Source organism: Chiloscyllium plagiosum, unplaced genomic scaffold, assembly GCF_037043375.1.
Source record: "Chiloscyllium plagiosum isolate Xiang-an unplaced genomic scaffold, Cpla_swu_hap1 HiC_scaffold_3, whole genome shotgun sequence".
In the NCBI taxonomy this organism is placed as follows: Eukaryota; Metazoa; Chordata; class Chondrichthyes; order Orectolobiformes; family Hemiscylliidae; genus Chiloscyllium; species Chiloscyllium plagiosum.
Window position 1 is genome coordinate 56,183,586 of NW_028270141.1, and position 25,853 is coordinate 56,209,438.

The window sequence follows — 25,853 nt, forward strand, 5'->3', positions numbered from 1 at the left end:
ACAAAAGACTAGCCAGCTATTCTGATGTGTCGAAAGATGAGATTAGAAAGAGATCAGCCATTCTGCGGTATATCAATTAACCATCACAAAAATAGTCTGATGTCTGAGTCAATGGGTTTACCTTTCCTTACTGTTGGTCAGTCTCTCCCATTGACATTAATGAAATGACCAAAAACAACCTGAGGATTTGGATTGGTAAATGGTATGAAGCCAACAGCATTATAAGCATTAAAAAAGCTTGTTTTATGCGTAAAGCTACAGACTGCAAATGAAAAAGGTAAATGAAAATTTTCTAAATCAGGCAATTGGCTAATTAAAATTGCGTTCAGTGTTTCTTTTTGCTCCCCTGTAAATCCATAGGAAACAGAAACAGGAGAAGGCCTTTTGGCCCTTTGAGCCTGCTTCACTATTCAATGGGATCATGGCTGATCCAATGACTTTTCTCACATCCGCTTTCCTGCTTTTTCCGATGATCCTTGATTTCCCCCTACGAATCAAGAATCTATCTAACTTAGCCTTAAATACACAAGGACTCTGCCCCCACAGCTATTTGTGACAAGTAGTTCCAAAGAAATTCAATGTTTTGAAAGAAGAAATTCCTCCTCAGCTGAGTATTAAATTGGTGCCTCGTTATTCAGAAAGTATACCCTCTAAATCCCTTAAAAATTCGATATATTTAGATTTAGATTAGATTACTCAGTGTGGAAACAGGCCCTTCGGCCCAACAAGTCCACACCAACCCGCCGAAGCGAAACCCACCCATACCCCTACATTTACCCCTTACCTAACACTACGGGCAATTTTAGTATGGCCAATTCACCTGACCCTGCATATCTTTGGACTGTGGGAGGAAACCGGAGCACCCGGAGGAAACCCACACAGACACGGGGAGAACGTGCAAACTCCACACAGACAGTCGCCTGAGGCGGGAATTGAACCCGGGTCTCTGGCGCTGTGAGGCAGCAGTGCTCGCCATCGTGCCGCCCACAAATTTCACTTATATCATTGCCCAATTCTCCTAAATACAGTGAATAGAGTCCCAACCTGTTTACCCCTTAGCACATAAGATGGTCCCTCCATAGTGGTGGTAATCTGAAGTGCCTCCAATGAAATATCTTTCCTTAAATAATGAGACCAAAACTGCTCTTAACACCAGATGTAGTCTCACCAGCACTTTGTGCAGTTGCAGTACGGCTTTCCTATTTCTTTATACTTCACCCCCTTTGAAATAAGAGTTAACATTCTGTTAGCATCCTGATTACCTGCTGCACCTGTGTTTTGTGCACAAGTATCCTAGGTCTCTTTGTATTGCAGTTATCCATTTAAATAACACTTCTTTTGCTCTCCCTTCCAAAATTAACAACATCCCATTTTCCCACATTATACTCCATTTACTAATTTTTTTTACCCATTTAATATGAATAATCATTATCTCTCATTAACTTTTGCAACTTGCTTTTCCAACTATTTTTGTATGATCTGCAAATTTGGCTACAGTACATTAGTGTCCTTCCTCTAAGTCATTAATGCATATTGTAAGCAGTTGTGTTCCCAGCAGTGATCTCTGTGGAACCCCACTGGTTTAAGGTTGCCAACTAGGCAAAGAATCCTTTATCCGCAAATGCTGTTTCAAGCCCATTAGATAATTTTCTATCTGTCACTATATTACCTCCAGCGCAACGGGCTCCAGTGGCTTAACCTTTGTAACGTGTCTTGTCTAATGCCTTCTGGAAGTCCAAATGCGACACATCTGGCTCCTTTGTATTCACTCTGGTTGCAATTTCCTCAAACGTTCAATAAACTAGTCAGACTCCCTTCATGAAGCCATGCTTGATCAGATTATGATTTTGTATATGTACTGGTATTATTTTCTTAAGCAAGTACAACATTTTTCTAACAATAGATGTTAAGTCAATCTGCCTAATAGTCACCCACTTTTATTCTCTCCCTTTTTGAGTTGGGATGTCACATTTGTATTTTTTTAATCCTCTAGCCCTTTTCCAGAATCCAAAGATTTTTGGAAAATTACAATCAGTGCATCCACAAACTCTCTAACTGCTACTTTCAGGATCCTACAGTGGAAGCCATCAGGGTCAGGGGACTTATCTGCCTTTAGCCCCATGCATATTTCTAATACAACTTCTCTAGTGATAGCATTTAAGTCCTCCTTTATATTCTTTAGTATTGATTTGGATGTTCCAAGCATCTTCCACCATAAAGACTGATGCAAAATATTGGCTTAACTCCTCTGCCATTCCCTTCTTCCCTATAGCTATCTCCCCAAATTCATTTTCAAACAAACCTGTGTTCTCTTTGACCTCTCACTTATTTAAATTTTTATATTTTAAAGGAGCTCTTATTGTCAGTTTTCGTATATCTTGCTCATTTGTTCTTTATTTTCTTTCAATTGCCTTTTACTGGATTCTGAATTTATTCCGGTCTTCGGGCTGTCATGACTTTGCCTTCTTGTATGCTTTTTTTCAACTCCATACTCTCCTTAACTATTATCAGATGTTATTCTCCTTGATAATATATAGCTAAATAATGTGCTAGGACATATGATCACTCTGGGGAAATTTAAGTTTTTCCTCTTTGGAAGCTGCATTAATTATCAATTTGATTGACGTTGTTTCATTTGTAATGAATGATGGAAATGTGAGGTCAGGTGAGATCACATGTTGCATTCTTTTGCTGGCTGGCCGAACCAGTTTTGGAAAAGTTAGGTTTGCTAGTAGTGCATACAGTAGTCAACAAGTTAAGAACAGGACTAGGTTATTCAACCCATTAAGCAATTTCTGTTTTAGAGTGGCAGTGGCATGAGGATAATGTAACTGGGTTAATAATCTTGAACCCCAGGCTAAAGTTCTAGGTGCGGGAGTTTTGAATCCTACCGTGGCAGATGGTGAAATCTGACTCAACAGAAATCTGGAGCTGAAAGAAAAAGTAATGGTGACCACAGCCATTGCTAGTTACTGTAAAAACTCAACAAAATTCACTAATGACCTTTTGGGGCATGAAATCTGTCCTGACCTGTTCTGGCATATGTGTGATTCCAACTCTAATTTGGGATGGACAACAAATGTCACATACCATGGAAAGTTGTAGCTCAACTCTATTTTTAATATGCATTTGTGGGATGTGGGCATCACTGGCTGGAACGTTATTGACAGCCCATCCCTAGTTGCCTGTGGTGATGAGCTGCTTCCTTGAACCAATGCAGTCCATGTACTGTTAGGGAGTGAGTACAAGCATTTTGACCTAGCAAAAGAGGAGGAGTGGTGAGTGGCTAGGAGGGGAACTTGCATGGATGGATCCCATGTGTCTACTCCCCTTTCCCTTCTAAATGGATGTGGTTATGGGCTTGGAACATACCATTGAAGGTGCCTTGTTGAATTTCTGCAGTGCATCTTGTAGATAGTATACACTACTGCCGTGGAGCATCCATTTTGTGGATGTGTTGTGAATCAAGTGCACTGTTTTGTCCTGGACAGTGTCGAGCTTAAGTGGTGTTGGAGCTGTGTACATCCAGGAAAGTGGAAAGTATCCCATCAAATTCTTGACTTATCTTTGGGTGGCCATGCTTTGCAGAGTTAGTGGTGAGTTATTTACTGCAAGGTTTCTAGCTTCTGACATGTTCTTGTACAGTATTAATAAGACTATTTCAGTTCATTTTCTGGTCAGAATGTTGATGGTAGGGGAATTTAGTGATGGTAATGCAATTTAATGTCAAGGGCTGATGTTTTAGATTTTCTTCTGTTTCAGGTGGTTATTGCCTGGTTCATGCATGGTATGAATATCACTTGCCACTTGTTGGCCTAAACCTGGATACTGTCCAAGTCTTGTTGCATTTGGACTTGGGCTGCTTCGGTATCTGAGGAGTTGTGAATGATGTTGAACAGTGTAATCGTCAATGACTATCCTCACATCTGACCTTATAAAGGGAAAGAGAGCAGCTGAAGGTGCTTGGAACTGGGATGCTACCCTGAGGAGCTCATGTAGGGATATTCTGGAACTGAGATGATTGACCTTCAACACCCGTAACCATTTAAGATTCATATAGCTCTGTTAAGTCTGAATCCTGTCAGTGGCGACTCTCCCCTAACCCCCCACCCTGCCCTATTCCCATTGATTCCAGTAGGACACCTTGATGCCCTCCTCCGTCAAATGTGGCGTTGATGTCAAGCGCTGTCATTACCACCACGGCTGTGGAATTCAGCTCCATTAACTATATTTGAATAAAGGTAATGGGTTTAGGAGCTGAATGGCCCTGGCAGAACCCAAATTGGGCATCAGTGAGCAGATAGATTGTTCTTCGTAACAATATTAGAACAAAGAACATTACAGCACAGGAACAGGTCCTTCACCCCTCCAAGCCTGCGCCTATCCAGATCCTCTGTGTAAACCTGTCGCCTATTTTCTAAGGATTTGTATCCCTTTGCTCCCTGCCCATTCATGTTTTTGTCTAGATATATCTTAAATGATGCTATTGTTTTCGCCCCTACCACCTCCACTGGCAGCGCATTGAGGCAACCACCACCCTCTGTGTGAAGAACTTTCTATGCATATCTCTCTCATGATTTTGTAGGCCTCAATCAGATCCTGCCTCAACCTCCTTTCCAATGAAAGTAATCCTAAGCTACTCAACCTCGCCTCATAGCTAGCACCCTCCATAATCGGGCAACATCCTGGTGAACCTCCTCTGCACCCCCTCCAAAGCGTCCACAACCTTTTGGTAATGTGGCAACCAGAGCTGTATGCAGTGTTCCAAATGTGGCCGAATCAAAGTCTTACACAACTGTAACATGAGTCTTGTATTCAGTACCCCATCTGATAAATGAAAGTGTGCCATATGCCATCTTGACCAGTGTACTGACCTGCATTGCTACCTTCAGGGAACAATTGACCTGAACACCCAGATCTCTCTGCATCAATTTTGATTGATTAGATTGCCTACAGTGTGGAAAGAGGCCCTTCGGCCCAACCAGCCCACACTGACCCTCCGAAGAGTAACCCACCCAGACCCATTTCCCTCTGACTAATGCACCTAACACTATGGGCAATTTAGCATGGCCAATTCACCTAACCTGCATGTCTTTGTGATTATGGAAGGAAACCGGAGCACCCGGAGGAAACCCACGCAGACACTGGGAGAATGCAAACTCCACACACAGTTGCCCGAGGCTGGAATCGAACCTGGGACACTGATGCTGTGAGGCAGCAGTGCTAACCACTGAGCCACCATGCTGCGTTCTCCCCATGACTTTTCCATTTACTGTATAGTTCACTCTTGAATCAGATCTTCCAAAATGCATCACCTAGCATTTGTCTGGATTGAACTCCATCTGCCATTTCTCTGCCCATTTCTCCAATCTATGTCCTGTTGTATTCTCTGACAGTCCCCTTTACTATCTGCTACTCCACCAATCTTCGTGTCATCTGCAAACTTGCTAATCAGACTACCTATAGCTTACTCCAGATCATTTATGTATATTACCAACAACAGTGGTCCCAACACTGATCCCTGTGGAACACCACTGGTCACAGGTCTCCATTATGAGAAACACATACTGATGCTACGTTCCATTGTTTTGCTGATGATCTAGAGATGGGATTGTAATTGCCTGGATTTACTTGTCTTTTTTTAAACACACAGGAAATACCTGGGTAGTTTTACACATTTATACCATTGTTGTAGCTGTAATGGAACACCTGTCAGCATTTTCTCTATAGCCCTTGATAATTTAAACAGAATAGCACAAAGTAGCAAAAAGGATAGCGAAAGCTTCTATGGGTATATAAAAGGGAAGCAAGTTGCTAAGCTGAATGTTGGTTTCTTGGAAGATGAAACTGGAGAATTAATAGTGCGGAATGCTGACATGGCAGAGATGCTAAATCAATACTTTGCCTCCATTTTCCCGTTGGAGGGCCGTAGTACCATTCCGATTGGAACAAGCAAGTCAGAGACTATAGAAAGGGTAGAACTTGGAACAATCAACATCAGTAGGGAAAAGATACTCAGCAAACTATTAGGATTGATGGCCAACAAATCTGGGAACTATAGACCAGTAAGCTTAACATCTGTGGTAGATACGTTACTTGAGAAGATTGAGGTGTAAGATATACATTTATTTGGAAAGACAGGGTTTGATTAGGAATAGCCAGCATGGCTTTGTGTGTAGGACATCATGCCTCACAAATTTGTTAGTTTGTTGATGAAGTGACCAGGAAGGTTGGCATGGATTTCAGTAAGGACTTCGGTAAGTTTCCACGTGGTAGGCTGCTCTAGAAGGTTAGATCGCGTGGAATCCACGGGGAGATGGCGAATTGGATACACAATTGGCTTGATGGTAGGAAGCAGAGTATAATAGAGGAAGGATGCTTGTCAGACTGGAGGCCTGTGACTAGTGCTGTCCCTCAGGGGTCGGTGCTGGGCCTATTTTTGTTTGTTATCTACATCAATGATTTGGATGAGAATGTACCAGACATGATTAGTAAATTTGCAGATGACACTAAAGTAAGTGGTATTGTGGACAGTGACGAAACAACAAACACAGACCAAATATTTAACGTCAGAAGCAATCATCCCAACACCCACAAACAGAGCAGCATCAAGACATTATTTCAACGTGCTACATCACACTGCAGCACCTAAGAACTACAAAAAGCAGAAGAAAAATATTTATACAAGGTTTTTCAAGAAAAATGGGTACCCAATAAACACAATCCACTGATCCCTCAAAGAAATCCAAACAAACATACACAATGCAACCAAAAACTATAGCCACATTATCTTACATCAAAGACACATCAGGAATGACTTCGAGACTACTCAGATCCCTTGGCATCATGGTAGACCACAAACCTACCAACACACTTAAACAGCGACTAATGAACCTAAAGGATCCATTAGATACTACCAGCAAAACTAACGTCATTTTCAAGATACCATGCAAGAACTGTAAAAAACGCTACATCAGGCAAACTAGCTGGAAACTTACTACCAGGATCCATGAATACCAACTGGCCACCAAAAGACACTACCCACTATCGCTAGTTTCTATACATACAAAGAAGGACACCACTTTGACTGGGACAACACACACATCCAAGGACAGGCAAAACAAAGGACTGCACGATAATTCTTTGAGGCTTGGCATTTTAACCAGAACTCCATCAATAAACACATTGACTTGGATCCTATTACCTTGCCTTGAAAAGAAAAAAGAACCAGAAAAGACATCACCCACCTTAAAAAAACCAAGACCTATAAACAGAGAGGCGGGACATAGCACCAGCGCTTCACCGGAGACACTCAGTGATGATATTACCTAGTATGGTGACAAAACGTCTGAAAACAACCTTCAAGCTCCGCGAGCTAACTTGCATAGTTAGTGAAGAAGGTTATCAGAAATTGCAGCAGGACCTTGATCAGCTGGGAAAATGGGCCGAAAAATAGCAAATGGAGTTTAATATAGATAAGTGTGTGGTCTTGCATTTTGGAAAGTCAAATCATGGTAGGAGTTTCATGGTGAACGGTAGACCCTTAAGGAATTTGGTGGAACAGAGAACCTTGCAGTTCGGGTGCAAGTGGAGTCACAGACAGGCCAGTGAAGAAGGCTTTGGCGCACTAATTTTATCAGTCAGGGCATTGAGTATAGAAGTTGGGAAGTTAGGTTAGTCGTGAGTTTATGGAATGCCCTGCCAGTAGCAGTGGTGGACTCTCCCTCTTTATGGGCATTTAAACGGGCATTGGATAGGCATATGGAAAATAGTGGGCTAGTTAGGTGGGCTTGGATCGGCGCAACATCGAGGGCCACAGAGCCTGTACTGCGCTGTATTTTTCTATGTTACAGTTGTGCAGGGTGTGATGAGGGTGCACTTGGAGTATTGTTTGGTTTTGTTCTCCTTGTTGTAGGAAGGATGTTATTAAACTGGAAAGAGTGCACAAGAAATTTACAAGGATGTTGCCAGAACTGAAGGGTCTGAGTTATAGGGAGAGGTTGGACAAGCTGGGACCTTTTTCTTTAGAGCTTAGGAAACTGAGGGGGGATCTTACAGAAGTGTAGAATATCATGAGAGGCATGGACATGATGAACACACTCAGTCTTTTTCCCAGGATTGAGGAATCAAGGACAAGAGGGCATCAGTTTAAGGTTAGAGGGGAAACAATAAAAGAGAACCTGAGGACCAACTTTTTTTAACATAAAGGGTGGTACATATGTGGAATGAACTGCCAGTGGTAGTGGTTGAGGCAGGTACATTAACAACATTTAAAAGACATTTGGACAAATACATTGCTAGGAAAGGTTTGGAAGGATATGGGCCAAGTGCAGGGAAATGGGATTAGCATGGATGTCCATTTTGTTTGGTATGGGCCAGTTTGAGCCGAAGTGCCTATATCTGTGCTGTCGAACTCTATGACTGTATCAAATTGAGGTAATTAAGATGATAAAAGGTATGGATAAAATAGACATGGAGCGGATGCTTCATCTTGTGCGGCATTCTAGGGCGAGAAGACAGCCTTGAAATAAGGAGTAGTAAATTTAAAACAGAGTTGAGGGTAAACTACTTCTCCCAAAGGGTTGTTAGTCTGTGGAATTCGCAACAAACAGACAGTAAATTTGAGGAGTTAGACGTTTTAATTGGTAAAGGATTGAAGGGTTATGGGGAGAAGATCGGAAAATGGGGTAGAGGAGGATGTCAGCCATGATCGAATGATGGAGCAGACTTGATGTGCTGAATGGTCTAATTCTGCTCCTATATCTAACGAACTTGTGAATGTTCCTATGAAGCATCTTGAGATGTTTTGCCATTTCAAAGGTAGCAATATTTTCAGTTCCATATGCCTGCAGTGTTCTGCAATCTATCACTTATTTTCCTTGCACATTGTGTTCACGTTTCTTTGATGCTGGTCTTGTCCTTGCTTTGGGTTTATCCAGGCCCCAGTCTCCCACGAGCTTCTTATGAGATTTCATTTAATATCAAATGCAGTGATTTTGTTGGCAGTTTTTCTGATCCTTATAATTTAGGGCAGTTCCCACAACAATTGTGGATCTTCATACACAAGGTTCATGAAGGCAATTCACCAAGGGCAACTAGGAATGGGCAATAAATATTAATCCATTCAATGACTCTACAAATGAATATATTAAAGTATGTGACTGGTGTTTGTTCAGTTGTTGATCGTTAATGTTATAAGTGATTTAAATTCCACTGTGCTTATGCTTATCCAAGATAAATTGGAATGTAAGTCAGACCAAAAACCCTCCTTTCCCATTGTGACTCTGTAGCCAGTTCACTTGAGTCTGATGTGCCAGAGCAATGTACCTGCAGGCTTCTCACTGATTTCTCAGCTGTGGAAAAGTTAAAATCAATCAATCTTCCTGTGCCAGGATTCTACTGTGGATTGTGGCAGGATGAGTAAGCTGAAACTTTATTGCTGGAACAGCACAGCAGGTCAGGCAGCATCTAGGGAACAGAAGATTCGACGTTTCGGGCACATGCCCTTCTTCAGGAATGAGCAGAGAGTGTTCAGCAGGAGAAGATAAAAGGTAGGGAGGAGGGACTTGGAGGAGGGGCGTTGGAAATGTGATAGGTGGAAAGAGGTCAAGGTGAAGGTGATAGGTCGGAGTAGGGTGGAGGCGGAGAGGTCAAGAAGAAGACTGCAGGTCAGGAAGGCGGTGCCGGGCTGGAGGGATTCGGCTGAGACAAGGTGGGGGGAGGGGGGATGAAGAAACTGGTGAAGTCCAAGTTCATCCCCTGTGGTTGGAGGGTTCCTAGTCGGAAGATAAGACGCTCCTCCTCCGACCGTCGCGTTGTTGTGGTTTGGCGGTGGATGAGTCCAATGACCTGCATATCCTCGGTGGAGTGGGAGGGGGAGTTGAAATGCTGTGCTACAGGGTGATTGGGTTGGTTCGTCCGGGTGGCCCAGAGGTGCTCTCTGAATCGCTCCGCAAGTAGGCGGCCTGTCTCGCCAATATAGAGGAGGCCACACCGGCTGCAGCGGATGCAGTAGATAATGTGGGTGGAGGTGCAGGTGAATCTGTGGCGGATATGGAAGTTTCCTTTGGGGCCTTGGAGAGAGGTGAGGGGGGAGGTGTGGGCGCAAGTGTTGCACCTCCTGCGGTTGCAAGGGAAGGTGCCGGGAGTGGGGGTTGGGTTGGTGGGGGGTATGGATCTGACAAGGGAGTCGCGGAGGGAGTGGTCTCTACGGAAAGCTGATAGAGGAGGGGAGGGAAATATATCCTTGGTGGTGGGGTCCGTTTGGAGGTGGCGGAAGTGACGGCGGATGATGCGCTGTACATGGAGATTGGTGGGGTGGTAGGTGAGGACCAGTGGGGTTCTGTCCTGGTGGCGGTTGGAGGGGCGGGGCTCAAGGGCGGAGGAGCGGGAAGTGGAGGAGATGCGGTGGAGGGCATCGTCGATCACGTCGGGGGGGAAATTGCGGTCCTTGAAGAAGGAGGCCGTCTGTGTTGTGCGTATTTTGAACTGGTCCTCCTGGGAGCAGATGCGGCGGAGACGAAGGAATTGGGAGAATGGGATGGCGTTTTTACAGGGGGCGGGGTGGGAGGAGGTGTAGTCCAGGTAGCTGTGGGAGTCGGTCGGTTTGTAGTAGATGTCCGTGTTGATTCGGTCGTCTGAGATAGAAACAGAAAGTCTAGGAAGGGGAGGGAGGAGTCCGAGACTGTCCAGGTGAATTTGAGGTCGGGGTGGAAGGTGTTAGTGTAGTGGATGAACTGTTCAACCTCCTCGTGGGAGCACGAGGTAGTGCCGATACAGTCATCAATGTAGCGGAGGAAAAGATGGGGGGTGGGGCAGGATGAGTAACCCATAATCAGGAAGCTGCAACTTGGCACCACATTTTAGAAATGTATTGAGCCTTAATTTGGCGGCATGGTGGCTCAGTGGTTATCACTGCTGTCTCACAGTGCCAAGGACCCAGATTCATTTCCACCTTCAGACGATTGTGTGGAGTTTGCACGTTCTCCCCGTGTCTGCATGCGTTTCCTCTGGTTTCTTTCCACAGTCCAAAAATGTGAAGGTTAGGTGTATTGGACATGCTAAATAGCCCAGTGTCTAGATTAGATTAGATTAGATTAGATTAGATTAGATTAGATTAGATTAGATTAGATTAGATTAGATTCCCTACAGTATGGAAATGTGCAAGTTCAGTGGATTAGCCATGGGAAATATAGGGCGACAGGGATAGGATAAAGGAGCTGGTCTGTGTGGGATGATCTTCGCAGTGTTGGTATGGACTTTGTGGGCTAAATGGCTTCCACCTTTAGGGATTCTGTGTTTCTATGATTCTCCCTACAAGGGGAATCAGTATCTTCCAGCCCTTTTTTTGTTTAGCCTTTTCTAAGTTGATGCTGAAATTGATTATATTCCTATGGAACGTTTTTCAGGTTTTTTTTAAAAATATGTGAGGAACAAGATCGAATTTTAGTTTTATTAGGAATGTCTTATCGTGGAGGAGGGGATCAAACTAAATTACAGAAGGTTTCTATTCAAAAGTGATACCTCGACATTTCAAACCTGTCATTTATTTCCTTTAAATGAACTATGTGCTGCATTACAACATTACATTCCAAGATTTCTTTTATTGACTATTAATGCATCGTACACCTCTGAATTGTTGGTTCGGAGATACACAAATTAGGTCTAGTCTTTCGTTTGACACTCGTTAATGAACAGTGGTTTTTCTTTTAATTACAAACTTGGATCACAAATGACACTGGTGAAAGCGATTTTAAATAGCTTTCGACAATTCTTCTTCACGGGGATGGAAGTATAATCCATATATTCATATGTTTACAATTTTATTGTTTCTTTTGTTCCACATAGAAGCAATTTTTGAACAGAATGAAGCAAAGTATTTTTGAATGTGTTTGGCAACTAATATAAGATATACATGAAAGGATAGTGTTAAAGCTAGAATTCAGACAATAAGCCATGTTTGTCCAGCAGATTTGTATTTTTAATCCTAGACACTCAATTGCACTGTTAAATGATAATCCTCATTTATTGAATGTTCATTCAGGGGTAAAAAGGGATACTTTCCAGTTAAGTCAGTGAATTTCGGATTTACTGCTTTTTTTAAATCATGAGGAAAACCTATTGAATATAATATTTTATGGATTTCATGTTTAAGTTTCTTTTATTGTTTCGTAGGATGAGGGTATATCGGTGACTGGGCCAGTATTTATTGCATATCCCTGAATAGCTTGAGTGAGTAAAAGTCAACCACATTATTGTGGCTCTGGAGTCATGTAGGCCATCAAGGAAAGATGGCAAATTTCCATCCATAACAGCTAATAGTGAACCAGATGAATTTTTCTGGCAATAATCATTGTTGATCATGCTTTTCCAGATTTTTATTGAATTCCGCTTTCACCATTTAGCATTGTGGGAATCAAACTCATGTCTCAGTATTAGCCTGGAATTCTAGATTGCTAGTCCAGTGACTTTACTACAATGTCACGGCCTTCCTAGTGAGGTACGTGAACACCTTCGAGTTCTCATCGTTGTTTTTAGCTTGGTGGTGAGGGTTGGCTGGGTTCCTTAGTTTTCCAAATGTATTTTCATTTTTCCATTAATCTGTTTTTATGTAGTGCCTTCAGTGTAGTAATAGAAGGTACTTCACAGGAAAATTATCAAGTATAATTTGACACTGAGGCTCAATGCCTATATTACTTCCTTTGACAGTCAAGGATGTAGCAGAATCTGTGAGGGAGCAACTGGTGCTGAGTTCAAAACAGTGGCATCACAGGAATAACTGTTAACTGAATGGTAAATTGCTGTAAATTTTCAAAAATCACAATTTTTAAACAATTATTTGCACTTGGATTTAACTGAGGGTGTTTGGCCCATTATAATAAGGCAATAAAAGTGATGTAAGGGAATTAAACAAGATTTTTGCAAAGACTTTGCATTGCAGTGTGACTATTTAGAGTGAAGTAAGGTCCTTAGCATAATTAGCATCTTTTAAAGGGACTAAGTTACAAGTCTCATCTAAAGAGAAGTCATGCCAGTGGAACTTTCACCCGGGATATGCTCCTTCATGATTAAGTGGGCAATCCTGGACCTTCCAATGCCCCTGATTACCGCGGGCAGGAATTGTACTCAGCTGCAGCTAGTGGCCTAACTGCACTTTTGAATTGGAGCGCCAGGTGAACTCGCTGAACAAGATTTGGGCAGCACGGTGGCACAGTGGTTAGCACTGCTGCCTCACAGCGCCAGAGACCCGGGCTCAATTCCCACCTCAGGCGACTGTGTGGAGTTTGCACATTCTTCCCGTGTCTGTGTGGGTTTCCTCCGGGTGCTCCGGTTTCCTCCCACAGTCCAAAAATGTGCAGGTTAGGTGAATTGACCATGCTAAATTTCCCATAGTGTTAGGTGAAGGGGTAAATGTAGGGGAATGGGTCTGGGTGGGTTGCGCTTCGGCGGGTCGGTGTGGACTTGTTGGGCCGAAGGGCCTGTTTCCACACTGTAAGTAATCTAATCTAATCTAATCTAACTCCTCACCCTTGTTTTTTCACTGTCTGTCACATTTGCTTATCTTTCAAGACTTTTGTGTCTGTCCTCCTTCCTTCCTCCCACATCTCTGCACAAGTTTCCATCCCTTTTATATTTGAATTTAAACCCTCTCTGACAGCACCAGTAAATCCCCTGCCCATTCAGTGACTACCTTATTGGACTTGCTCTCCATGACAATCTCAGCATCGCAGATGCTCTGCAGCGAGTTCACCTGGCGCTCCAACTCAAAAGTGCAGTTAGGCCACTAGCTGCAGCTGAGTACAATTCCTGCCTGCGGTAATCAGGGGCATTGGAAGGTCCAGGATTGCCCACTTAATCATGGAGGAGCATATCCCGGGTGAAAGTTCCACTGGCATGACTTCTCTTTAGATGAGACTTGTTACTTAGTCCCTTTAAAAGATGCTAATTATGCTAAGGACCTTACTTCACTCTAAATAGTCACACTGCAATGCAAAGTCTTTGCAAAAATCTTGTTTAATTCCCTTACATCACTTTTATTGCCTTATAATAATGGGCCAAACACCCTCAGTTAAATCCAAGTGCAAGATTCTATGCCCGGGGCCACTGGCTATAGTGGGAGTAAGATTCTGCACACTGGGCTACTGGCTACAGGGGGAGTAAGATTCTGCACACTGGGCTACTGGCTACAGGGGGAGTAAGATTCTGTGCACTGGGCTACTGGCTACAGGGGGAGTAAGATTCTGTGCACTGGGTTACTGGCTACAGGGGGAGTAAGATTCTGTACACTGGGTTACTGGCTACAGGGGGAGTACGATTTGGCGCACTGGGCTACTGGCTACAGGGGGAGTAAGATTCTGTGCACTGGACTACTGGCTACAAGGGCTGTAAGATTCTATGCCCTGGGCCACTGGCTATAGTGGGAGTAAGATCCTGTGCATTGGGCTGCTGGCTACAGTGGGAGTAAGATTCTGTGCACTGGGCTACTGGCTACAGGGGGAGTAAGATTCTGTGCACTGGGTCACTCACTACAGCGGGAGTAAGATTCTGCGCACTGGGCCACTTACTACAAGGAGACTAAGATTCTGCGCACTGGGCTACTGGCTACAGTGGGAGTAAGATTCAGTGCACTGGGCCACTTGCTACAGGGAGAGTAAGATTCTGTGCACTGGGCTACTGGCTACAGGGGGAGTAAGATTCTGTGCATTGGGCTACTGGCTACAGGGGGAGTAAGATTCTGCGCACTGGGCTACTGGCTACAGGGGGAGTAAGGTAACAAGCAGTCTAGTTACGGATAAATTAAGGTTTGAAGTTCCCAATGTGTCTTGATCAGGTACTGCATATTAGGAACTTAATAAGGCACATGTTCATGGTTTTGAGGGTACTACATTAGTGTGGATAGGGGATTGGCTAACTAATAAAGCTGGGCTAAAGGGGGTATTTTCAGGATAGCCATCTTTAGTGGGAAAACAGGAATCAGTGCTGGGGCCACAACTATTCACAATGACTTGAATGAGGAACGTTGTACTATAGCTATGTTTGTAATGAAATAAATAGGAGGGAAAGTGAGTATTGAGAATGACCGAGTCTGTAGCGAGATGTAGACCTTAATGGTATGTGAAGGACAGAGGAGTGTGGTAACATGGATAAGTGACTGGGCAAAAACAGAGACCGTATAATTATGCAGTTTTGGCAGGAAGAATAGAGGAACTGAATATTATTAAAATAGAGAAATAAAGCTGTAACACAATTATTTTTGACTATCTTTTAGTGATTCACAATAACCCAATGGGTATTAAGGAAGGCAAATGGAATATTGGCCTTGCATTCAAAGGGAATGGAATGAATAAATAAATAACTGGAAGAACTTGCTAAAACTGTATAAGGCACTAGTCAGACAGCAGCTGGGATACTATGAACAATTTTGGTTTCTTTGTCCAGCGAAAAATGTATTGACATTGAGGAATCTTGAGAAGGTTCAGTAGATTGAATAGGTTCAGTACATATGGAGAAGAGGTTGAATCAGTACTCACTGGAGTTTAGGAGAATGTAAGCAGGCCTTAATGAAATGCACAAGATTTAAGACATGGTAGATACAGGGAGGTTTTCCCTTGTGGAAAAGTTTATAATTGGCAGGAATAATCCGTGTAAGGAGTTGTTTATCTAAGGTATAGAGAATTTCTTTTTTTGAAGGTAGTGAATCTAGGGATTTTTTTTTAACCACAGAAGGTCACTAGCAAAGACTGTAGAGGTTTGATTACTAATTATATTCAAAACAGAGATGGATAGGTTTTTAATATATAAGAAAATCAAGGATTATGGGGAAAAAGGCAGGAAAATAGAGTTGAGTTATGAATCAGATCAGCCATGATCTCATTAATGGTAGAGCAAACTCACCCCAGTTGGGCCTACTCCTGGTCTTGCATCTTATGAGCTGATGATTCTAAGTAGAAGGGATTTCGAAGGGAGCAAAAACTCAAACTTTATACAGAGATGAATAAAAATGGGCATAGAATCATAGAATAGAACAGCATGGAAACAGACCCTTCGATCCAACTTGTCTATGCTGACCAGATATCCTCAATTAATCTAGTCTCATTTGCCAGCAAAATGAGTTTACTATTTTAGGGTCGATTACTTTAGTTTACAGATTTTACTTTAAAATCAGGCCCGTTGGGCGGCAGGCCATGTATTTTAGTGAAAAGTAAACTCTCAGATGATTAGGTTCTTTTGTTTTGCCCTTGTAATCTGGGCCCGAGGGTGTCACTATTAATTACATTTTTGAACAAGTGGAAAAATTGAAACTGACCAAGACAGTTCAGCGATTTTTATAATGCTGGTTTATTGACCAGCCTTGGTGCATTCTAATGATAATAAAATACTGTGAAAATAGATTAATATATATTTTTAAAAGCATTTACTAATGTACCACACAGGAAACAACAAAGATAATGGTATGTGAAGGACAGAGGAGTGTGGTAACATGGATAAGAGGAGTGTTTGAATGATAGGAAGCAATAAAATGAGATCTATTGGAGGCACTTGCTATTATGGACTTAAGTTGAGAATTGGGGGCACAATATTGAAATTTGCTGTTAACATTGAAATGCAAGGTAAGATATCTCATGAGGAGATTTAGGAGGACAGGTCACCAGGATGGACAGAATAGGCATTTATGGTTCGTTGTAGAAAAATGCAAAATAATCAATTTCAATGCAAGATCAGGGAATGCAAGTTTACTCCCAAGACATAAAAGGTGATAGGAGAAATAGATTAGGCTGTTAAGACAAGTGGATCTTTTTCTTTTATAGATTTAGAATCATCATCATCAGCGGTCCCTCGCAGATGAGGATGATTCTCTTCCAATGTCAGGGTGTCTGTAGGTGGCTGTACAGACAGGTGTGTCTTTTGCAGCTCTGTTACACTTGGGACAAAAGATGGTCACAGGAACGGTGGGTGTTGGTGTAGCAGTGCACTCTTTAAGCTGTTTTTACCTGTTTTTTTTCTCCCATTGGCAATTCTCTAGGTGCTTGGCATCTTCTCAGATGCTCCTCCTTTACTTTGGATGTTCTTGTGCCTGTGATTCCCGGGTGCTTGTGGGAATGCTGCACTTCAGCAGTTGTGTCGGAGCTGGAAGTAGAGCATTTGCTTGGGGAGTTTCATGTTGGTCACGAAATGTGCCCTCCCATCACAGTCAACCAAGGGTTGTCAGTGCCTCTGCTGGGGATGTTGGCCTGGTCGACAATGCTGGTGTTAGTGTGGCTTTCTTCTCAGAGGTATTTGCAGCATCTTGTGTAAGCAGCATTTGTGGTACTGCTCCAGTGCTTTGAGGTGTCAGCTGTAGATATTCCATGTCTCAGAGCTGTAAAGAAGGGCGAGAACTAACACAGCTCTGTAACCCATGAGTTTGGTGTCAGATCTGATGTTGTCCTCAAACACCCTTTTTCTTAGGTGGCCAAAGTCTGTGCTAGCCTGTTGGAGGCAGCACTGGACCTCTTCCTCAATAGCAGCTTTGGCTGAAAGAACGCTACCAAGGTATTGGAAGTGGTCAGCATTGATGATTGGGGGTTTACTCTGTCATGCCAGGCCAGGTTGGTGGACGACTTTTGTCTTACTAATGTTCAGGCTGAGATCTGTACTCTCATATGTCTCCATAAAGATGCTGATGCTGGCCTGGAGTATGTTCTCTGAAGTTGCACTAACGCAAGCATCTTCTGTGTGCTGCAACTAGATGACATTGATTGAGGTGATTTTGGTTTTGGCTTGAATGCAGCGCAGAGTGAAGGTCTGTAAATAAGCTGCACTCCAGCATGGATCTTGTTGATGGTGAGATGCAGACCAGTGAGGTAGGTTGAAAGGATGTGGGGTGATGATGCATCCCTGCTTGATACCAATCCGAAAATGGGTTGGTGGTGGAGCCATTTGTCATTACGATGACTTCCATGTCATCGGGGAGTAGGCAAAAGATGGTGAAAAACCAAAGCGGAGAAGGGTGCTCCATAATGCTTCCTGATTGACAGTGTCAAAAGCCCTTTGAAGATATAGAATATAAAAGCAAAGTAGTGCAAAATATCGTAAAAACTTCAGTTTTGTGCACGCCTTTAATTATTCCACAATAGAAGGAAGAAAAAAATGGAAATATGTAACTTTAATTTGCTGTGAAATTCCATGAGGGAGAGGTTACAGTCAATGTATGAAATATAATGTCAAAATTATTTAGCTGGATCCAAGAGAAATACTTCTGAAGAACTGTTGATGACAGTTATTCTTTTATCTTCTGGTTAGCAAGGCAGTAAAAAGGCAATAAATTTATAATAGTTAAAGGAGGAAGTATTTATAAAAGATAATTCTAGAATTCAGTCTCCAAACAATACCAAATCCGAATCCTCTCCATAAATCGAAGATTGAATAGTCTAAAGATTCCTTAAGTGTTATGGAGAGTGGACAGGAGATTAGCTTAATCCAGAATATCAGAAAATGGTCCAGATTATGCTTTTCTTTCCTGATTTAAAGTGATTATGGAAAAAAGAGATGGCATGAGATTAGTCTTCCTTTTATGCTGAGTTGTGAAAGTGTTGTGGAAGCAAAACTAGTATTTAAAAGACGAAAATTGGGACAAATGCATGGAAGGAACAAAATTGCATGCAAGACCATGGGGCTAATTGGATAGCTGTACCATAAAGCAGGTACAGACACAATGGTATTAAGTGGCCTTCTAAGGGATAATTGTGCACAATTATGATTCCAGGTGATAAGTCTATCATGTTGGCTGCTGATTCACAGTTCAGCTGCAGTATTCAGCAGTAGCACTGAAGCAGCTACTGAGCTCTCATGCTTCCTCAGCAACAAAAAGTAACATCACCCAAATCAGATTAGTTTAGACTCAATCAATAGAGTTTTCTGTCTGTCACTGCATCTGGATAATAACGGCAGAGAAGAAGCTGTTCTTGAACGTGTTGGTGCACATATTCAAGCTCCTGTATCTTCTGCCTGACAGAAGAAGTTGGAAGAGAACCTTACCAGGGTGGGAGGGGTCTTTGATGTTGGCAGTCTTTCTGTAAATGGAGTCAGTGGCTGGAAGGAGGGCTTCCTGTAGTTTCCTTATGGTCCTGGGTAGAGTAGTTGCCATACCAGGCCTTTACGTATCGTTAAAATGCTTTCACTGGTGCACCTGTAGAAATCAGTGAAAATCCTTATGGACGTGCTGAATTTCCGAAGCTTCCTAAAGAAGAAGAGGCGTTGTTGTATCACTTTGACCATTGCATCTGCATGGGAAATCCAGAACAGATTGTCAGTTATTGTCGCCCCATGGAACTTGACATGCCCTCGCCTGTTCACCTCAGCTCTGTTGATGTAGGTAGGGGCATGTTCACCTGTTTTCTTCCGGGAATCAATGATCAGTTCTTTTATTTTGCTGACATTGAGAGAGAGGTTGTTGTCATACAATAAGCTTCAATCTGCAATTTGAGAGGGAGAGGGTACAATCGGAAGTGACAATATTTCTGTTGAATAAAGGGAACTATGGAGCTATGAGAGAGGAGCTGGCCAAAGTTCAATGGTGCAGTACCTCAGCAGGGATGGCAGTGGAGGAACAATGGCAGATAATGCAGAAGATGCAGGATCAGTTCATTCCAAAAAGGGAGAAAGATCCGAGGAGGAAGCATGGGCAGCCGTGGCTGATGAGGGAAGTTAAGAAACATGTAAAGTTAAAAGAGAATAAGTATAAAAAGCAAAGATAAGTGGGAAAACAGAGGACTGGGAAGCTTTTAAAGAACAACAGAGGATTACTAAGAAGGAAATACGCAGAGAAAAAAATGAGGTACAAAGGTAAATGGCCAAAAATATAAAGGAGGATAGTAAAAGCTTTTTTAGGTATGTGAAAGGCAAAAAAATGGTTAAGACTAAAATTGAGCCCTTGAAGACAGAAACAAGGGAATATATTACGAGAAACAAAGAAATGGCAGAAGAATTGAATTGGTACTTCAGATCTGTGTTCACTGGGGAAGACACAAGCAATCTCCCTGAGGCAACAGCGGCTGAAGGACCTGAACTGAAGGGAATTTATATTTGCCAGGAAATGGTGTTGGAGAGACTGTTAGGTCTGAAGGCTGATAAGTTCCCGGGGCCTGATGGTCTACATCCCAGGGTACTGAAGGAGGTGGCTCGAGAAATCGTGGATGCGTTGGTGATTATTTTCCAGAGTTCAATAGATTCGGGATCAGTTCCTGCGGATTGGAGAGTGGCTAATGTTGTACCACTTTTTAAGAAAGGAGGGAGAGAGAAAGCAGGAAATTATAGACCAGTTAGTCTGACCTCCGTGGTGGGAAAGACGCTGGAGTCTATTATAAAGGATGAAATTATGACACATCTGGATAGTAATAACAGGATAGGTCAGAGTCAGCATGGATTTGAGGGGGAAATCATGCTTGACTAATCTTCTGGAATTTTTTGAGGATGTAACTCTGAAGATGGACGAGGGAGATCCAGTAGATGTAGTGTACCTGGACTTTCAGAAAGCTTTTGATAAAATCCACATAGGAGGTTAGTGAGCAAAATTAGGGCGCATGGTATTGGGGGCAAAGTACTAACTTGGATTGAAAGTTGGTTAGCTGACAGGAAACAGAGTAGTGATAAACTGCTCCATTTCAGAATGGCAGGCAGTGACCAATGGGGTACCGCAGGGAAAAGTGCTGGGACCGCCGCTTTTTACAATATATATTAATGATATAGAAGATGGTATGAGTAATAATATTAGCAAATTTGCTAATGATACTAAGCTGGGTGGCAGGGTGAAATGTGAGAAGGATGTTAGGAGATTACAGGGTGACCTGGACAGGTTAGGTGAGTGGTCAGATACATGGCAGATGCAGTTTAATGTGGATAAATATATGGTTATCCACTTTGGTAGCAAGAACAGGAAGGCAGATTACTATCTAAATGGAATCAATTTAGGTAAAGGGGCAGTACAAAGAGATCTGGGTGTCCTTGTACACCAGTAAACATGCAGGTACAGCAGGTAGTGAAGAAGGCTAATAGCATGCTGGCCTTCATAACAAGAGGGATTGAGTATAGAAGCAAAGAGGTTCTTCTGCAGCTGTACAGGGCCCTGGTGAGACCGCACCTGGAGTATTGTGTGCAGTTCTGGTCTCCAAATTTGAGGAAAGACATTCTGGCTATTGAAGGAGTGCAGCGTAGGTTCACGAGGTCAATTCCTGGAATGGCGGGATTACCTTACACTGAAAGACTGGAGCGACTGGGCTTGTATACCCTTGAGTTTCGAAGACTGAGAGAGGATCTGATTGAGACATATAAGATTATTAAAGAACTGGACACTCTGGAGGCAGGAAACATATTTCAGCTGATGGGTGAGTGCCGAACCAGAGGACACAGCTTAAAAATATGGGGTAGACCATTTAGGATAGAGATGAGGAGAAACTTCTTCACCCAGAGAGTGGTGGCTGTGTGGAATGCTTTGCCCCAGAGGGTATTGGAGGCCCAGTCTCTGGATTCATTTAAGAAAGATTTGGATAGAGCTCTCAAGGATAGTGGAATCAAGGGTTATGGAGATAAGGCAGGAACATGATACTGATTAAGGATGATCAGCCATGATCATATTGAATGGTGGTGCAGGCTCGAAGGGCAGAATGGTCTACTCCTGCACCTATTGTCTATTGTCATTGTGTCATGACACCAAGCCCTCTGCCTCCTTTCTGTATTCTGACTCGTTGTTTGATACCTGTCCTACCACAGTGGTATTGTCAGATTTAGATGGTGTTCATTCTAAATCTGGCTACACAGTTATGGGTGTGTACAGGGAATACTGTAGGGATCTGAAAATGCATCCTTGTGATGCGTCAGTTGAGGATTATCGTGGAGGAGGTTCTGTTGTTTATTTTCACTGATTACTGTCTGTAGTCAGGAAGCTGAGGAACCAGTTGTAGAGGGTGGAGCTGAGACTTTGCTTTGGAGTTTAGAGATTAGTCTGGAAGGGATTATAGTATTGAAAGCAGAGCTGTAGTCAATGAATTGGAGCCTGATGTAGGTGTCCTTGTCATCCAGGTGTTCAGAGGTGAGTGTAAGGCTAGGGAAGTGGCATCTGCTATGGACCTGTTTTTCCAGTAGACAAATTGCTGGGGATCGAGGAAGGCTTGGAGGCTAGAGTTGATGTGGACCATGATCAGCCCCTCAAAGCACTCCATGATTTTGGAGGTAAGAGCCATTGGGTGATAGCCATTCATAGACATTGCATGAATTTTTTTTGATACTAGGATGATGGTCATCTTCATTGGTTAAAAGTTTTAACGTATGGTTGATTAACAGTTCAAATGTTCATTCTTGATAAGTGGTGATTATTTTCTCAAATACAGGCCCGGTAGGAAAAATGAACTGGTAAGTCACTAACAATTCAAGTTGCTGTATTTCAAAACAATCAATCAGGTAATTACATGAGTAAACCAATGAAAAAGATTCTGATAACTTAAAACCAATAAAGCTTGCCATTTAAAAGCTGTAGCTTCTCATTGAAATCCAAAGTTTGCCTTCTGTCCCCTTTTAGTCTTACCGTAAACAGCAACCTCTCGATATTTTTGGAGTCATTTGCGGGTAGTAAATGCCCTTTTTCAAGTGACATTTCAATTCTAATCTTGCCATTTCTTAACCCTTCCAAATTTATGGTTGTCTCTCTGCAATCTGTTGCTGCATTGGTATTTGTGTTCATATTATGTATTTGGACTAGTCTGTGCACAGACCTTATTTTATAACTTAGGCCTGAATTATTTATTACTTTTTCCTACCCCTTTTGTCCTATTTCATAGCTTCCCTTCAATTCCCCTCACTTCTTGGCCTGAAGGATTAATTTCTGCTCTTTGCTTAAAACTTTAGAAACTCAATTGCTCACTTGTCTTCCCATTGTCTCATGACCATACCTTTTCTTCCCATACCTCCACCAACCCCCAACCCAGAGATTATATATCTCTTCTTATACCTAGTTGATAGCATCTTTTCTCTGTTCCAAGATCCCACTTTCTAATCTTCTCATTCTCCTTTGATTCTCCCTCATCAATCCAACCCCTCCATGTCTTCATTTCATTTCCGTCTCAAAGCCAGACTAAGCAAAACTAATATAGCCCATATTTCATCTTAAAATAATTTCATCCTTTTTATTCTCTTCCTTCCAGGCTTGCAAGGCTGTTCTTATCTCATCCACCTTTATCCCCCCTCTCCATTTCTGACTGCTTTTTATCTTTGTTGCTATCTCTCTCTCCAATTTATTTTTGCTTATCCCCTCTTCTCCAAACTGGTGTGCATTAACCTACTCCAAAGACGACAAGGAAAGACATTTAATACATCAGAGAAAGCAAAATGCTAAGCAGTTTGCTCTTTTGAGTGTTCTAGGAATAGGTGACTTTTGTCTGCATAGATTGGGCAAATCAGTAACAATACCATAAGGGGAGTAATTCCTGCAGTGTGTATAGGATGGTTTCCTGGCTCTACATATTGAGGAATCAACTTGAGAGCATACCATCCTAGACTGAATATTGTACAATATGGAAACATAAAAGACAGATCAGGAGGAGGTCATGCGTCCTTCGAGCCTGCTGTGCCATTCATTACAATCATGGCTGATTGTCCAACTCAACAGCTTAATCCTGCTTTCTCTCCTTAACCTTTAATTCCATTAGGCCCAAATGTTATGTCTAGCTGCGTGTTAAATACGTTCAATGTTTTGGCATCAACTAATTTCTGTGGTAATGAATTCCACATGCTCTCCACTCTTTGGGTGGAAAAAATGCCTCCTCGTCTCCATCTTAAATGGTCTACCCGAATCCTCTGACTGTGACCATTGGTTCTGGACACACAGCAACCATCGAGAACATCCTCCCTGCCCCTACTCTGTCTAGTCCTGTTAGAATTTTAAGTCTCTGAAACCCCTGCTTCTTGGGGAAGAGTGGACATAATATGATGGAATTCTTCATTAGGAGAAGTCTTTGTTCATAGAGAGCAGTGTAGTTGATTCTCAGACGAGAGTGCTAAATCTAAATAAAGGAAATTGTACTAGTATGAGGTGCAAAATGGCTGTTGAGGAATGTTTCTTAAAAGACATGACAGTAAATAGGCAACAGCAAATGTTTAAGGAGCGCTGCAACAGTCATTCATTCCTACCAGACAGAAAAATTATGGCTAACAAGGGAAATTAGGAGTAGTATTATTAGATCCTAGGAAGAGGCTTACAAATAGCGGGGAAAAAAAACATGAGAATTTAGAAAAATTTAGAATACAGCAAAGAAGGAGCAGATAAAGTGAGAGTAAACATGTAGGGAGCATAAAGATTGATCTTGAAAGCTTCTATAAGTATGTGAAGAGAAAAAGATTAGCGAGGGCGAACATCTTGCAGTCAGAAACAGGGAAAGTTATAATGGAGCACAAAAAGGTGATGGACAAATTCAATGCATATTTTGGATCAGCCTTTGTAAAGGACACAAATAATGTTCCAAAAATCTTAAACAACGGTTGACTGTTGGTGAGGTGGAAATTAGCTTTTGTACGGAAATTAAAATGATTAAAGGCTGATAAATCCCCAGGGCCCAATAATCTCCATCCCAGAATATTTCAGGAAGTTGCCCTAGAAATACTAGATTTCCTTCAAGATTCTGTAGCCTCTGAACACTTCCTGTGGATTGGAGAGTAGCTGCTGTAACCACATTGTTTTATAAGAGGTAGAGAGAAAACAGGGAATTGCTCCAGACCGGTTAGCCTAACATTGATAATAAGGAAAATGGTGGGGTCCTTTTATAAAAGATTTAATAGCAGAGCACTTGGAAAGCAATGATAAGATCATTCAGAGTCAGTATGAATTTATAAAAGGAAAGTTGGTCTTGACAAATATAATTAGAGCCATAAAGGTCTACAGTACAGAAAACTATGCTGACCATTTAGGATTCAGATAAGGAAAAAATTCTTTACCCAGAGTGTGACGAACTGTGGAATTCTCTGATAAAGGGAAGTGGTTGAGGCCTGAACATACATTGGTTTTGTGAAGGAGTTTGGATCTCGGGCTTTCTTTGAATTGCTGCTAGAAAAATGTCTATTATTTATCATCCATTACAATGTAATTTGCGTGTTTTGCATTTCTTATGCACTTTCTGCCATATACAATGTGTAATCTGTGCCATCCATGTAGCACGCTTAGTCCTGGAGGAACACTGTGTGTCGTTTTTACTGTATCTGTTGTATGTAGTAGAAATGACATAAAAAGCTACTCTAGGCGAAAGTGAGGACTGCAGATGCTGGAAATGAGAGTCGAGAGTGAGGTGCTGGAAAAGCGCAGCAGGGCAGGCAGCATCTGAGGAGCAGGAATATCGATGTTTCAGGCAAAAGCCTTCATCAGGAATGACCTGATGAAGAGCTTTTGCCTGCACCATCGATTCTCCTGTTCCTCGGATGCTGCCTGACCTCTGTTTTTCCAGTACACACACTCGACAAAAAGCTACTCTACTGTACTCTTTTCTGCAAATAGTTGAAGAAGAACACTACTTTGACTGGGACAACACATCCATCCTCGGGCAGGCCAAACAGAGACACACATGAGAGTTCCTAGAGGCCTGGCATTCTAACCAGAACTCCACCAATAAACACATCGATTTAAACCCTATCTACCATCTCCTGAGAAAAAGAACCAGAAATGATACCACCCACCTTAAGAGACCAAGACACGCGAATAGAATGTAAGACATAACACTAGCACTTCACCGGAGCCTCACTGACAATGTTACCTAGTATGGTGATGAAACGTCTGAAAACAAACCTTTCAGCTCAGCAAATAAACTTATAACCTGAACATCAAATCTTTGCAAAAA

At 42.3% G+C, this 25,853-nt stretch overlaps 1 protein-coding gene across 5 annotated transcripts in view; it reads left to right on the forward strand.

The window, feature by feature from the left end:
- smap1 (small ArfGAP 1) overlaps positions 1–25,853 on the forward strand; it is a 258,309-nt gene that overhangs the window by 110,205 nt on the left and 122,251 nt on the right. The gene's annotated exons all lie outside the window — the stretch shown is intronic.